Genomic DNA, 16,438 nt, shown 5'->3' on the forward strand with positions numbered 1-16,438 from the left:
TCTACTCGCGACTAATTCTTTGTTTGTATATCGCAAACAAGATTGCAGGCTGCGAATAGGTTCGCCTGAATTGGTTCCTGAAGTGTCCCGCGGCTTTCAGGGAACTGCAGCCACCAATTCAATCGTGGGCAATTTCGCTTTATGGTTTTCACATTCCCTTTATTAGTTTTTTTTCACAGCAAGAGTCTACTTGTAGTTACTTCTTCATTTCTATACCGTAAATAAGACGGTTTGGTCGCAACCTATAAACAATACATTTTATAACCTTTTTATTATATATGCACAGAGGCGGATTTAACGGCGGGCGCGCGCCCTGGGCACCGACTTCTGAAGGGCCCACCCAAAACCCCAACAAATTAGTTGAACATATTAGTTCAAAACTTTGTGATTATTGTTATGCTATTATTAATTATATTATACATATATTATATTCAAATTTTATTGGAAATAAAACATTAATAGTACATAATATTTTTTATTTATTTAAAAAATTGGTTAATATGTATTTTTACTTTCCCTGTCTCTCTCTTTTTTTAAGGGGCCCAATATTTTCTTCTGCGCCCGGGGCCTCAACCGACCTTAATCCGCTCCTGTATATGCATCTGTAGTAATATTGCACGATTGAATGAAGATAAGCTTAGAGGGTCCGAATGAGTTATCGGAAAAATTAATAAATGAAGTGATTGATACACACGCAAAGAAGAAAAAGATTACTGTATTACAATACAGTACTTGCATGTTTGATTATAATTTGTATAATTTTTTTTTTGCAAATTTTAATTGATGATTTTCATATTATTAAAATGTGATTATTGTCAGTAATAGTTTTTGTGAACTGATTATTAGATGTCGTATTTCCTTTTGTTTCCTATTTTGTTTTCTCATATTCTCTTATTATAACATTCATAAATATGCATAAATATAAATATGCATAATCTGTATATTTACATTTATGCAAACAGTAATTTAAATTTATAAATATATACAAATCTGTATATATTTATGCATGTTATGCATAAATATATACAGATTTGTTTGTAACATTTTTTTCTTATGAAACCCCCAAACACAAAAGGTATTAGAACCTACAGTACTTAGTACCGTGCTTCGGTTGGAGGTTAAGAAGATGAAAGAAGATATTTGTTGACATTAGAATTGAACTTCTGTAGACTAATTTTCAGGAAATACATATGGAAAACGGCAGCTGAATGAATAAACGAGGAAGATGAAAAGTTGGTTCTGTGAGTTTGAAGTTGGACAGTAAATGGATGTTGGCTGGCGGCGGCACGTGTTCAGACTGTTTTGAAAGAGAGAGCGGGAATTATAGAAGCCAATTCAGAAGAAAAGTGCCCATGGAAGTAACTGTAGAAAAGGCATGCAGCAGAAACAGTACGTCTATGAGACAGCGAGTAGTGAGACTCTGTTAGAGAGGAGTAATTAATTAATCTAACTGCCCTCTTCTGAATGGAATCTAGAAGCCTGAAAGAGGTTTTGGGGGCACAGTCCCAGATGTGGGAACAATATTCCATGGTAGGGCAGATTTGCGATTTGTACAGTGAACAGCTGTTTGGAAAAAAAGTAACAGCAAGAGCGAAAGAGAAAACCAAGTTTTTTAGATGCACATGAAGCAATATTTGTAATGTGCTTGTGCCAAGAGAGATTAGAAGTCAGGGTAATCCCCAAAAGAGATGTATCATTTTGCCTAGAAATCAGAGCGATCACTAGAAATTATCAAAGATAAGCATAGGAGCAGAAGAATCCTTTTTGCGAGATATAAGACAAGACTGAGTTTTAGAAGGACTGAAATCAACTAAGTTGTCTTTGACCCACTGGATATCGGCATTTAAGGAATTGGTAGCAGATATTCGAGAAGTTGGAGCTGATTGAGCAGGGCAAGGTTTCTCAAAATTGAAAGTGGAATGCAATATGCAATGTGTTATCATCAGCAAAACTATGGATAGGATTTCCAGTCAATGGAAGAAGGTCATTAATATACAAGAGGAAAAGAGTGGGAAAAGAACTGAACCTTGGGGGACATCAGCATTAGCGGAGAAGTTAGAAGATAGAGAGCCATCTCCCATCACCCTCAGTGAGCGGTCAGAGAGAAAACTGGATAACCAATTATAAAAAAACAGTTGGCAGACCATAAGATGGAAGCTTGTTTAGAAGACCTTTGTGCCAAACACAATCGAAAGCCTTTGAGATGTAAAGAGCAACTGCTTGTGTTTCACTGAACTTTTCCATTGAATTTGTCTACAAATGAGTAACATAAGGCAGAATATTACCAGTGGATCGACACTGACGGAATCCATACTGGTGATCGTTGATCAGACGGAAGGTTTCTAGGTAGTTTAAGAGTTGGCGGTTAATTGATTTCTCCGTTACTTTAGAAAGAGTAGAAGTAATTGCAATGGGACGATAATTGGATGGGAGGGATTTGTCATCCTTTTTAGGAACTGGCTGGATATGAGCAAATTTCCAAGCAGAAGGACACCTTTGAAATAAGAAAGTGAAAAAAGGTGGCAAAGAACAGGAGTAAGTTCAAGAGCACAGGTTTTGAGAACAAGTGGAGAAATACTATCAGGACCTGGAGCTTTCTTAGCATCAAGATTTGCCAAAATCTTTCTGACATCCCCTTTAGACGGAAGACCACAGGGAGGCATTGAATGGAGCGTGTTGGGAATGGTGGGAGGTGTTTTACCAAGATCATTAATACATGAGCTGGAAGAAAAATGGGATGCTAGCAGGTCAGCTTTATCCTTGGTTGAAGTGACAACAGATCCATCTGGTTTGGACAGAGGTGGGAGCAGAGATGGGCAAAAGTTGCGGCCAATAGCTTTGGCAAGAGACCAGAATGCTCGGCTACCATTAGGGCAAGAAGCAAGTTTTCTACTCTTAGCCTGTTCAAAATCTAGTTTGGATTGATTAATAACTGGTTTACAATATATCCCCAACTCATAAACAGGGATCAAAGGTGACATGTAATTACAGAACTGTGAACTTAATGTCTGTTCCAGGAAAAATAATGGAATCACTAGTTAAAGAAGTAATGCAGGCCTATTTGGACAGGCATGCAATTATGCTGTAATCAAAGGTTTTGTCAAGTTGCAGTTCTGTCTAACCAATGTGATAGGTTACTATGATGCAGTGACTAAGTAACTGGATGCAAAAAATAATTTTGCCATCATATACATAGACTTCAGGAAGGCTTTTGATACTGTTGCACATATGCAAAAATATCAAATTGTGGGCAAGTTACTTGTATTGTATTAAGGGCAAGTTACTGCCATGGATAAAGTGATGGTTAAGTAGAAGAAAACAGAATAGTTATCAATGGGCACTGCTCTTCATGGACTAATGTTATTAGCGGAGTTCCCCAGGGTTCAGTGCTGGTCCATTGTTTTTTTCAATATTTGTCAATGATATTGATGAAGGTATATCAGGCTTAATGCCTAACTTTCCAAATGATACAAAGTTTGGCACAGCTCATAGGGTTTTGTGAATGATATACAGAAACTTTGCTAGCAGGTATAAGGAGGTGATTATTCCTTTGCATAAAGCAATAGTTAGGATGCATCTTGAGTTCTGCGTAATGTCTGGAGGCCTCAATTTAGGAAGGATGCAGATTTGCTGGAATGGATGCAGAGAAAGGCAACCAGATTGGGGGGGGGACAAGAGGGTGCTCTTAACTAGAAAAGCTTCAGTTATGTAAACTGCAGCATTCAGTTATGTAAACTACAGGTCCTTGAGGTTGTCACAGACATTCTCTCAGATATGCTAGACAAGCTGTACTTGCTACCTGTGAGTGTAAATTCCTGATGGAACTGATATTCGGGTGACACTCAAGTCAAGTGGACCCAATTTCGGCGAAGTCCAGACAGTCTGTGACGGCCAAATCCTCTGCTTGCACTTTCATGATGGTGGGACTGTTAGTAATCCTGGGTATAACCTCCATGCACAAGTACATGGTGGGTTACCACCCAGGTGTGAACCAACGTAAGCAGGGGTCGAGGTGTGGCGTCCACACCACATGGAGGAATGCCGCCCCTCTATGTTACCAGGCAGTACTAGGTGGTAGATGACTCTCATCAACCGGTGAAATACCACCACTTTACTTATAGGAGGCTTGAAGTGGTGGAACCTATGTTTAGTTTCTAGAGCTAAGTTCCGGTCAACCCTTCCCTATCTCTTCCATCATGCAGTATGATTGATGACTTTTGAGGTTATGATGAATGTCGTGGCGAGATCCAATATTCCTTACATTTCGAGGGTACAGCTCTAAAACGGTGTTCGCAGGCCGGCCGCTAGATAGTACACCGGACCAAACCTATTGGTAACTCTCTAGGAGGCTTCCGGATCAGCTAGTGTATAATCTTGCTACCTCTACTCTGCCAGATAGTGACTGATGAATGGATTAGCGGCCGGCCTGCGAACACCGTTTTAGAGCTGTACCCTCGAAATGTAAGGAATATTGGATCTCGCCACGACATTCATCATAACTGGAGGGAGTCCGAGTAGTGTGTATGCGGGGAGCATTGTCGAGGCCACGTTATGTCAAGGATCTGGGTATATTCTTACCACGTGTATGCCATATCCAAAAATTTCATTACTTCATACAGCATGTCCCACCCACTTTTTCTTACTATTGAATACACCATGAATTGTCAAACTAATAGAGCAAGCTTATCTGCGAAAAGATCTAAACCTCCCAAGCACTTCCTAATTCATTTCACAAATATACGTGGTCTCAATTCTAATCTCAACGATGTCAATTTCCACTTGCAGTCTGCCAAACCCCATGAACGTTTTCTGACAGAATCTCAGTTATCGGTTGATTCAACTACTGCTCATCTCAGATGCCCAAATTATTCGCTGTATGATTCCTTTCGCCTCAAAGGTGGTACTTGTGCATATGTCCGCTCTGATATTCCCTGTCAGAGACTTGGCAATTTGGAATTTTCTCTCTTTGATCTTCTCTGTCTTAAAATCTCTCTACCTCAGTGTGTCAAATTCATCTGTTATCTCTACCATTTTCCCAACTGCTATAATCACTTGGAGCTCTTTGACTTCCTCTCTTTGCAACTTGACTTTCTCCAGTCCAACTTTCCTAACAGTGAGGTAATTTTCCTTGGTGATTTTAATGTTCACAACTCCAGCTGGCTTCCGTTTTCTAGTCACACCGACCCAGCAGGTTGAGATGCTGAGGCTTTTGCGATTACTAATGACCTAGCACAGATTGTTCATTTACCTACAAGAATACCGGACAATCCTAATCATACAGCCAATACGTTTGTCCTTTATCCCACACTCCACTTTAAAATCTCGTCCTTTATCTAAACCTTGGTTTTCCAATAAATGTGCTAAGGCTATTCAAGAGAAGAATGTTGCATATCGTAATTGGCTTGTTTCTAATTCTTCAGTTTCATTTTCTGCCTACACCAAAGCTCGCAACAATTGTAAAGCAGTTATTAATCAGTCCAAACTAGAGTTTGAACAGGCTAAGAGTAGAAAACTTGCTCCTTGCCCTAATGGTAGCCAAGCATTCTGGTCTCTTGCCAAAGCTATTGGCCGCAACTTTTGCCCATCTCTGCTCCCACCTCTGTCCAAACCAGATGGATCTGTTGTCATTTCAGCCAAGGATAAAGCTGACCTGCTAGCATCCCATTTTTCTTCCAACTCGTGTATTAATGAACTTGGTAAAACACCTCCCACCATTCCCAACACGCTCCATTCAGTGCCTCCTGTAGTCTTGCGTCAAAAGGATGCCAGAAGGATTTTGACGAATCTTTATGCTAAGAAAACTCCAGGTCCCTATGGTATTTCTCCACTTGTTCTCAAAACCTGGGATTCTGAACTTACTCCTATTCTTTGCCGCCTTTTTTCACTTTCTTATTCCAAAGGTGTTTTTCCTTCTGCTTGGAAATTTGCTCAAATCCAGCCAGTTCCTAAAAAGGGTGACAAATCCCTCCCATCCAATTATCATCCCATTGCAATTACTTCTACTCTTTCTAAAGTAATGGAGAAATCAATTAACCGCCAACTCTTAAACTACCTAGAAACCTTCCGTCTAATCAATGATCGCCAGTATGGATTCTGTCAGTGTCGATCCACTGGTGATATTCTGGCTTATGTTAACCCATTTATGGACTAATTCAATGGAAAGGTTCGGTGAAGCACAAGTAGTTGCTCTTGACATCTCAAAGGCTTTTGATCATGTTTGGCATAAAGGTCTTCTAAACAAGCTTCCATCTTATGGTTTGCCAACTGTTTTTAGTAATTGGTTATCCAGTTTTCTCTCTGATCACACACTGAGGGTGATGGTAGATGGCTTTCAGTCTTCTAGCTTCTCCACTAATGCCGGTGTCTCCCAAAGTTCAGTTCTTTCTCCCACTGTTTTCCTCTTGTATATTAATGACCTTCTTCCATTGACTGGAAATCCTATCCATAGTTTTGCCGATGATAGGATTCTTCTGCTCCTATGCTTATCTTTAGTGACACTCCAATTTCTAGGCAAAATGATATATCTATTTTGGGGATTACCCTGACTTCTAATCTCTCTTGGTACAAGCACATTACAAATATTGCTTCCTCTGCATCTAAAAAACTTGGTTTTCTCTTTCGCTCTCGGTGTTACTTTTCTTCCAAACAGCTGCTCACTCTGTACAAATCGCAAATCCGCCCTGCCATGGAATATTGTTCCCACATCTGGGGTGGTACCCCCAAAACCTCTCTCAGGCTTCTTGATTCCATTCAGAAGAGGGCAGTTAGGTTAATTAATGATTCATCTCTAACAGAGTCTCTCCACTCGCTTTCTCATAGACGTACTGTTTCTGCTGCATGCCTCTTCTACAGATACTTCCCTGGGCACTGTTCTTGTGAATTGGCTTCTATAATTCCCGCTCTCTCTTTCAAAACAGTCCGAACACGTGCAGCCACCAGCCAACATCCATTTACTGTCCAACTTCAAACCCACAGAACCAACTTTTCATCTTTCTCATTTATTCATTCAACTGCCGTTTTCTGGAACAACCTTCCTTCATATGTATTTCCTGAACATTACAATCTACAGAAGTTCAAGTCCAATGTCAACAAATATCTTCTTTCGTCTTCTCAACCTCCAACCCAAGCACGGTACAAAGTACTATAGGTTCTAATACCTCTCGTGTTTGGGGTTCACATAAAAAAAAAAAAAAAAAATCTGGAGACCAGGCACTTGCGAGGAGATATGAATGAGATGTTTAAAGTCTTGACTGGATTGAGTAATATTAATGATATTCTTAAACTTGCTAAGACTACACACATGAGGGAGCATAAATTCAAGTTGAGGAAGGATGGTTGCAGGAAAGATGTATGGAAGTTTGCCTTCAGCCAGCAGGTGGTTGATTGTTGGAACAATCTGTCGTTGTGAAATTGGATGGGTTGAATAAATTCAAGGGAGAAGTAGACAAATCGTGGAGGGTACGGATGGGAAAACTGTAGGTTTTTTTTTTTTTTTTTTTTTGTTTGACTAAAGCTACATAAGCTTTCTTTCTTTCACCATTTGCCATTACTGATGGGAATGGTGATGGGATTCTTCCTCTTGCTCAGATTAAGAACCTAAGGGGGCACAGATTCAAATTAAGAAACGACAGTTGTAGAATAGATGTGTGGAAATTTGCCTTAGGCCAGCAGGCAGTTGACTGGTGGAACAGACTTCCATCTTTTGTTGTGGAAGTTGAGAGCCTAAATAAATTTAAGGCTAAGCTGGACAGGCAATTTGGAACAAATAATGGAAGGGTTTTTTTGGCTGATGCTGCATAAGCTTGCTTTCTTGCATCATATGCCTCTACGAATGTTTAAAAATACCATGTTTCCATTGTCCTACTAGATTAATGGAGACATGGCATTTTTAAGAAATAGGAGATACTATGATTTTCTTTATGGTGAGTACATTGTGTTCAGAAGAAATACAGAGTGTCAAAGGGATGCTTCTTATCAAAGGACTTCTTGAAATTGAAAGTGAACAGACTGTTCACAATGGCAAACACAGTTCAGATAGAAGTTGAGTCTCTATAGCAGGGTTTCTCAACCAGGGTTCTGTGAGATATCGCTTGGGGTTCCGCAAGAGATTATGATTGAAAAAAAAAAAAAATAAAAAAAATAAATAAATAAATCTTGTTTTTTGAACTTTGCGCAATGCAGTGATGGACAGTGACCGAGTAGGCCTATTAGCAATTTCATTACAGGTCTTTCAGTCCCGTATGGCATAGTCTTTGGGTTGTGGGCACCACCTGTGGTTTCCCACAGCTGCACCATTGTTTCCCTTGTGCGGTAAAACAGAACTCTGTGTAAGTCAGTTGTGTGATGTTTTGTGTAGGTGTAGGGTTGTGTTGTGTTGTTCATCTGGCTTTCTGCCGCAAGGCTCTTAGTGGGATCCCCATTGCCCACCACTACCTCTGAGAGGTAAGCCAGGCAGTCCCATATTCTCTAGCTTGTCTCTACCAGGGCCACCTGAGCTTCCTGATAGAGACAAAAAAAAAGTTAGTGTGTGTGGGGTTTAGAGATGAAAGGGGGGAAACAGTTAGAAATATGTGGGAAGTATGTGAAGGAATCCCCAAGGTAAGGTGAAGTTGAACTCCACCAGGCAAAAAAAGGGGTGAGGGTGGGGTGGTAAAAGGGCACTAGGCAAGGGAGCCTAGTGCAAGTTTTCCAAGGACTCTTGGCTGCGGTATTCCGCTGATAGTCCAGTCAGGTGTTGACAGTCCTTGCCCACCAGTAATAGCAGGACTGTACGTAGGTTCAGAGGATATATCCAATTGGCAGTATGGCCCAATATGGCAGAGCACAGTAGGACTGTGTTCACTTAGTTGAGTCCATTCTCAGTTTTTGATGCAAGGTAGGGGAGGCTGTTGATAATTGGTGAGTGCTGTATTGCACGGAGGGGAGGACGGCAGGCTGATGATGTCAGCCTCTCTCCCTCCTGAATTATTTCCCCCAACTGCTGTCGTTATAAACGTTGCAAAACGTGGATTGTGTAGGTTAGAAGTGAATTGTATTAGGAAGTTTTTGTATTTTTTTTGCAATTTTCTTGTTTAGTTATTTGTTGTAGTTATTTATCGTTGAAAGAAGAGTCTTTGAGGCAAAAGATATGAAGCCTATATTCAGTTATTTCAAGGCAAAAAATCAAAGCGCTGCTGTAAACACGCTGGATATCCCCAAAGGGGCGCCTCCGTAGCCAGGTGGGAAGGAGCAGCAGTGCGTAGCACACGCTTCTTGATTAGACCGGGGTTTAAGCCCGTCACCACCAAATACGGAGGATGTGGAAAGGTCAAGGGAATGACCACCGCATATCGCGGAGCAATATGGCCTTAGTTGCTAATGCTCCTAAAAACCAAATAACAAACAAACAAACAACAACATATCCCCAAAGGTCTTTCATCTATGTCTGAGATGAACTACCTTGCTAGCAGGTTTGAAAAACAGATTCAGACAACTTACCTGAAGTTAATGAAATTTTCCCCCTCAATTACATTGATACATTAAGAGTATTTGAAATACACCAAGCAGAATTGTTGGGCACAATCCACAGTATGAAAAAGGACCTCACACAAGGTCCAGATGATATCCCTACTGTTTTTTTGGAAAAAATGTGGAACTACACTAGTTAAGCCACTCCTTCACTTAATAAAATTATTCTTTGAGAGTGGAATCTATCCCACTAAACTAAAAAAGGCTTTTGTTACCCCTATTTATAAAAAGGAGACCCATTCTCACCCAATAACTAAAGACCAATTTGTCAATTAAATACACTCTCAAAGATAACTGCAGCTATTTAATTTTATGAAACTTAATCTGTCGGATTTTGCAGGGATTTATCAAGGGATGTTTCACCTGCACTGATATGACCTCTTTTGTATCAGATATATCCCAGGCGCTTGACGAAGGAGAACAAATCAACACCATCTTCCTTGAATTAAGCAAAGCCTTCAACAAGGTAGTTCATCAAAAATTAATTAATTTGTGACTTGTAACCAAGTCACAAAGGAGATTAGGCAGGCAAAGGCAGACTACGAAAAATCCTTGGCAAAGGATGCAAAGAAAAACAGAAAGGAGTTCTTTACATACTTGAACTCGAGAAGGAAAGGGGTGAATCAGATTGGTAAACTGGATATTGATGGTTCAACAGTTGAGGATCCTGCTCAGGTGGCTAACAATCTAAACGAGTATTTTGCATCTACATTCACGCATGAGGAGTTATTCAGGAAGGAGAATGATGTAGGTAAAGTAAACATTGGCAGTGAGCTGGATGATTTTGTAATAACTGAGAGGAAAGTGGAGAAGAGATTGTTGAGGATAAACATAAAAAAGGCACCTGGGGTGGATGGGATCTATCCAGTTATATTAAAGGAGGCAGCAAAGGAAGTATGCAAACCCCTAGCCATAATTATGAGAGCTTCTTTGGACTCAGGGGAGGTACCCATAGACTGGAGATGTGCAAATGTAACCCCAATTCACAAAGGAGGATCAAAGGCTGACACAAGTAATTATAGACCTGTTAGTTTAACTTCTGTTCCAGGTAAATTAATGGAGGCACTGGTTAAAGAAGCACTGCAGGATCATCTAGACAAGAATTCAGTTATAGCTCAGATGCAGCATGGTTTTGTTAAGGGCAGGTCTTGCCTGACCAATTTGATTGGATACTATGATGTAGTCACAAAAGAACTGGATGCAGGGAATAACTTTGATATTATATATTTGGATCTTAGAAAGGCTTTTGATACTGTTGCACATGGAAGACTGCTGCACAAATTGGAGCAGTGTGGCACTGGAGGCAAATTGCTGCTATGGATAAGGGGATGGTTGAGTGGCAGAAGACAGAGAGTGGTAATCAATGGACACTGCTCAACGTGGACTAATGTTATTAGTGGAGTTCCTCAAGGTTCAGTGTTGGGTCCATTGTTGTTTTCGGTGTTTATGAATGATATTGATGATGGGATATCAAGTTTAATGTCTAAGTTTGCAGATGATACAAAGGTTGGCAGGGTCGTTAAGGACACTACTGACGCTATGCTGCTGCAACAGGATCTGGAAAGGTTGAACAGATGGGCTGAGAGGTGGCAAATGAAGTTTAACATTGACAAATGTAAAGTACTACATATGGGTAACAGTAACCCCAGAGCAATGTATCAACTCTGCGGTACTACACTGACAGTGGTGGAGAATGAAAAGGACCTGGGGGTAATTGTGCAGGCAGATATGAAGTTCTCTGAGCAGTGCAGACGAGCTGCAAGAGTAGCTCATGGTGTCTTGTCAATGATATACAGGAATTTTTCTAGCAGGGATAAGGAGGTGATTCCCTTGTATAAGGCAATGGTTAGGCCACATCTTGAGTACTGTATACAGGTCTGAAGGCCTCATTTCAAGAAGGATGTAGAGCTGCTGGAACGGGTACAGAGAAGGGCAACAAGATTAGTAAATGGAACAAAGGGTTGCTCTTACGAAGAAAGGCTTAAGTTTTGCAAATTACAGAGTCTGGAGACTAGGCACCGGCGAGGTGATCTGATAGAGGTGTATAAGGCTTTGAATGGTTTGAGCATGCTCAATGCCAATGGGATTCTTCATCTTTCTCAGAATAATCACCTCAGAGGGCATAAATTCAAATTGAGGAAGGACGGATGTCGGATAGATGTGCGGAAATTTGCCTTTGGCCAGCGGGTGGTTGGTTGGTGGAACCGACTTCCATCACTTGTTGTTGAAGTTGATAGCCTAAACAAATTTAAAGCTCAACTGGACAGGTATTTCGAACGAACGGAGGGGTGAAATGGGAGAGGGTTTTTTTTTTTTGGCTGATGCTGAATAAGCTTGCTTTCTTGCATCATATGCCTCTACTAATGCTAATGCTAAAATGCTAATTAAACTGGATCATTATGGGCTCAGAGGACAGGCTCTTGACTGGATAGAAAACTACTTGGAAGGGAGAAAAATGGTGGTGGCTTTTAAAGGTAAGATCTCACATCCTTTTAAACCCAAGATGGGTATCCCGCAAGGATCTTCCTTGGGCCCGCTGATATTTCTGAATCTACGTCAACGACCTGATGCTGCATAAGCTCATATACTTGCTTTCTTGCATCACATGCCACTACTACTACTACTCTCGGAGACTACCAAATTAAAATCAACATGTTTGTAGATGACATAAAAATTTACAAAGCTATTCGCAATACCAACGACTATGCCATTCTTAACGAAGCTCTGCAATGAGTAATTCAGTGGCTGAATGAGAATAGAATGGCTGTCAATGAAAATAAGTGTGAGCTGATGAGTTTTGGCAATGTACACACACACACACAAAAAAAAACAACTTTTCTTATTGCATCAACAACAAGGCAATCAAAAAAGTTAGTTCTGCCAAAAATTTGGGCATTTTCATCAAAGAATCACTTTCCTTTGATATCCATGTCTCAAACATTGTGAGGGCAGCTAGCAAAAAACTAGGATTTCTTAAAAGAATTAACCAAGACTTCGATCAATTGGCACTATTCATATTTCTTCACAAAATTTATGTTAGGCCAGCCCTAGAATATGCCTCCTAGGTGTGGTCCCCACATGCAGCTTACCAAAAACAAGAAATTGAAAATAGTAATGCAATTTTCAGTGAGCATGAAATGAGCAATGCAATACGTCTGTTTTAAACATGGATTAAAATACAATGAGAAATCTTACCAAGAGTATAAAAGAGAGAAAGCCGATCTACTCCTATTTAACCAGCTGGTTAATGGCACCATAAATTGCACTTACCTCATCTCACAAATTAACTTCAATGCACCGAAAAGAGCTTTAAGAAATCTTCCTATGAAAGAACAAATTATGGATATTACAACTACTACAACAGGACTGGAAGATCAATTAATAAAGCAAACTTGGAGATATTTGATACTCCTGGACACTTCAAGTGGCAACTGAAATCTCTAACCGCACCCGTTACCTGAGCCTTTAAATTGCTTTTTTCTTCATTTATGTACTTTTTCCATTTATTGCCTGATGAAATTTGTATTTTGTCTCTGCTTTGGAGCTGTGTAACTTTATTTTTGTTGCTGCACACTAAGGCATGTTTGTTTGTTTGCTGTTTTGTAGCTGTTTAAATAAATATGCCTTTCTGTTTTGTATTTTATTGTGTTTTACAAACATGTCTGACAGTTCAATGTGACGATTTTTGAAGATGAGGTGTGAGATGGAAAAAGGAGGATTCTAGGCAAGTCTACGGGCAATTCTGATAAGGTTAGTGATGAAGAATTAAAATCTTCTGAGTCATTTTGCTGCACTAGTGCAACAAGGGATACAAAAAAGTCCATCTTTACAATGAAAGCTACTTATCAATGGGTTTTACATCAGCTGGTAATCAAAGTTGTCCTATTCCACTGTGAGTCATCTGTGGCAAACAACTTACAAATGCAGCAATGGCTCCAGAAAAATTGAAACGACAATTACAAATCACAGCCATCTGACAAGTAAAGGTGCTGATTATTTTAAACAGCTATTGGAATCTCAAAACAAATAGCAAAGCTTTTGTTAAAAAAAGTCACATTCAGTGAAAAGGCTCAGGAAGCAAGTTATTTAGCAGAACTTAAGAACAGAAATTAAGTAGCAGAACTTATTGCCCAGAAAAGGAAAAGTCATACAGTTGGTGAGAATCTAATAATGCCAGCATGTAATATTGTAGTGAGTAAAATGCTAGAACAAGATTCACTACAAGAGACTGAAAAGGTTCCACTCTCAAATGGTACGATAAGTCAATGTACTGATGGCAAGTCACATGATGCTGAAGAGGTTTTGTGTAATAAACTGAAAAACAACAGCTTTTATCCAGGTTGATGAGTCAACAGATTTCACCAATAAATGTAATGCTGTAGCATTTGTAAGATTCGTAAATGGTGAAATTCAAGAACACTTTTCTGCTGCAAGAGCTGCCTGAAACAAGCAAAGGCCAAGATATATTTAATGTCTTCTCTTCATATCTGGAAACAAAAGGTCTGTCTTGGAGGAACTATGTTGGCATCTGTACTGATGGTGGCCCCCATCAATGACTGGCTTCACGAGACGTTTCGCCCCCCCTTGTAAAAAAAGAAAATCTTGATGTTGTCACAGTGCTGATGTCAAAAACTCTCGTAGATGAAACAAAAAAAGATTCTGGATGATGCTACAATAGTTAACTTTATTAAACAAAGACTAGTTCACTCGAGAATGTTTAAAAAATGTGTCAAAACCTTGGACAAAGAGCACATAAATCTCCTGCTGCATACAGAAATCCTGTGGCTTAACAGAGGAATAGTTCTCAACAGGGTGTTTGAGATGAAAGGTGAATTGCAGGAGTACTTCAAGAAAATAGTAGGCCAGATTTTGCTGAGTGCTTTGAAGATTAAGAATGGCTGCAGAAACTAGACTTAGCAGACATTTTTCATCACATGAACCAGTTGAACAAATCTCTGCAAGGCCCTTGAGAAAATGTTTTGACTTCAAGTGACAAGATTCTTGGATTTAAAAGGAAACTGACTCTTTTGAAAAATCCTGTTGCAAAAGGAAATCTTGAAATGATTTTATTGCTGCTTGGACTTGAGAGTGAGGAAGGATATCAGCAAGTCTCAAGTCTTATTAAAACCACCTGGAAGAACTGCAGAACAAAATTGTATAGTATTTTCCCTCCCTTTCAACACAAGTGTATGACTGGGTGAGGGATTCCTTTCTCTGAATCTTCTGCTCAGCCTGAGAACTTGACTTTGAGAGAAGAGGAAGACATTGTGAGCTGCAGTCTGATCGTACACTCAAGATGAGATTTACTGACCTGCCCCTAGCCTAGACAAGTTCTGGATTTCTTTGAAAGAAGAATATCCTGCCATTCATAGGAAAGCAATCAACATTTTGCTGCAGTTTTCAACTTCTTACATATGTGAGCAAGCTTTTTCTTGTTTAACAAGCTGATGCTTGTTAAAAATCAAGAGCAAGAACAGAAATTATTTCATTTCAGTGGAAGATGAAATCCACAAGTGCTTATCTCAAGTTTGACCCAGAATTGAGTATTTGTGCAGCAAACAACAAGCACGGGTTTCATGTTAAAGAGGTAAATTTTATTCTTTATTTTTGGTTTGAAAAATAACACTTTTTATGCATATATAGGCCTACAAAAAATATCAAGAAACCAACATGTGTATAATAATTGTGTAACTGCTAAGCCTCTGTTTGAGCCTGATCATGTTACTCAGTAAGAATTCTGAGAATTCAGTGGAAGTCTTGTATAAAATTGTGTCTTGGGCTATATTTTTATTCATATTGCTTTGGCTTATGGTTTTAGTAGCTTTACTGTTCAACATTGTCAATAAATTTTCATGTTGTAAATAACATTAATTAAAATCAATTTACAACTTTTATTTGAATTAAATCTACAGAGCCTACTTTTAGAAAAATTAAACCAATTTTGGCTTAAGCCAGTTATTTAACAGAAATTTATTATGTTTGCCTTATGAGTTTTTAAAATTTATGAAAAGGAAAGAAAGAGATTAATTTCAAGAAAGGTAAGCTAAGCTTAACTACCTGTTTTTTTTTTTTTTTTTTTTTTTTTTGTTTTTTTTCAAGCAAGGTTGGCTAAAAAGTCATTTTTAGTTTTAAATAGGAAAAAAATTGCACATACTATACCTCATTAGCATCTTGTATTGTAGAAATTTGTGATATGACTTGCAGTAAAGTGAAGATGACAGTGGAGTATGTTACAGACCAAACGATTCTGAGGATTATTACGAAATATCTTCAGAAAACTGAATGGGTAATCATGATTGCCTTATTATGGGTGACTTCAATTTAGCTCTTATAGACTGAAAATAAATAATCATCCAAATAGTTTTAAGAAATCTGAACAACCATCTGGATTGTTATTTATTCCAGCATGTGCAAGAAATTAAATGGAATTCTAATATCCTCAAACTGGCTCTCATAATGGATTCAACTGCATCAGAAACTTGACAGTGCAGGAAAAAATAGTAGGTAGTAACCATAATATAATAAGGATAGTACTCTGTTGTCAAATGAACAGGCAAGGGCTTCAATTTCGAGAGAGAGAGAGAGAGAGAGAGAGAGAGAGAGAGAGAGAGAGAGAGAGAGAGAGAGAGAGAGAGAGAGCGCGAGAGAGACTATAGTTTGAGGTATTTCTTGAATTCTATTAACTCAAGAGGCCACCAGGCTGTATCTTTTGAATACACCTTGGTGGTATCCAGGATGTATTCAAAAGATACATTCTGGAAGCCATCAAAACATTTGTTCCAGTGAAGAAGTTGCATGAAAGAAGATGCCAAAATGGGTGAAAAGAGAGATTAAGGATTCAGCTTATAATTCTGATATAAAACAATTTATATCAGAATTATAAGGATATGTGTAACAAAACCAAGAAAATGCATAATAAACAACTTGTGGA

The 16,438-nt window shown here is 39.1% G+C and overlaps 1 protein-coding gene and 1 long non-coding RNA gene across 4 annotated transcripts in view; one reads left to right on the forward strand and one right to left on the reverse strand.

Moving 5' to 3' along the window:
• LOC150077178 (uncharacterized) overlaps positions 1-16,438 on the forward strand; it is a 184,452-nt gene that overhangs the window by 73,273 nt on the left and 94,741 nt on the right. Inside the window, exon 3 of one of the 2 annotated variants that reach the window (XR_016547744.1) lies at positions 539-597. The exons of the other annotated variant lie outside the window; for it this stretch is intronic. This is a non-coding gene — a long non-coding RNA (uncharacterized LOC150077178). Of the gene's footprint in view, positions 1-538; positions 598-16,438 lie in introns of those variants that run through there. 2 annotated transcript variants of the gene reach the window in all.
• Positions 1-16,438, reverse strand: part of LOC150077179 (uncharacterized) — a 187,800-nt gene that overhangs the window by 33,438 nt on the left and 137,924 nt on the right. The window lies entirely within an intron of this gene.

This window comes from Mastigoproctus giganteus, chromosome 12 (genome assembly GCF_048544385.1).
Source record: "Mastigoproctus giganteus isolate SK-2022 chromosome 12, ASM4854438v1, whole genome shotgun sequence".
Taxonomy (NCBI): Eukaryota; Metazoa; Arthropoda; class Arachnida; order Uropygi; family Thelyphonidae; genus Mastigoproctus; species Mastigoproctus giganteus.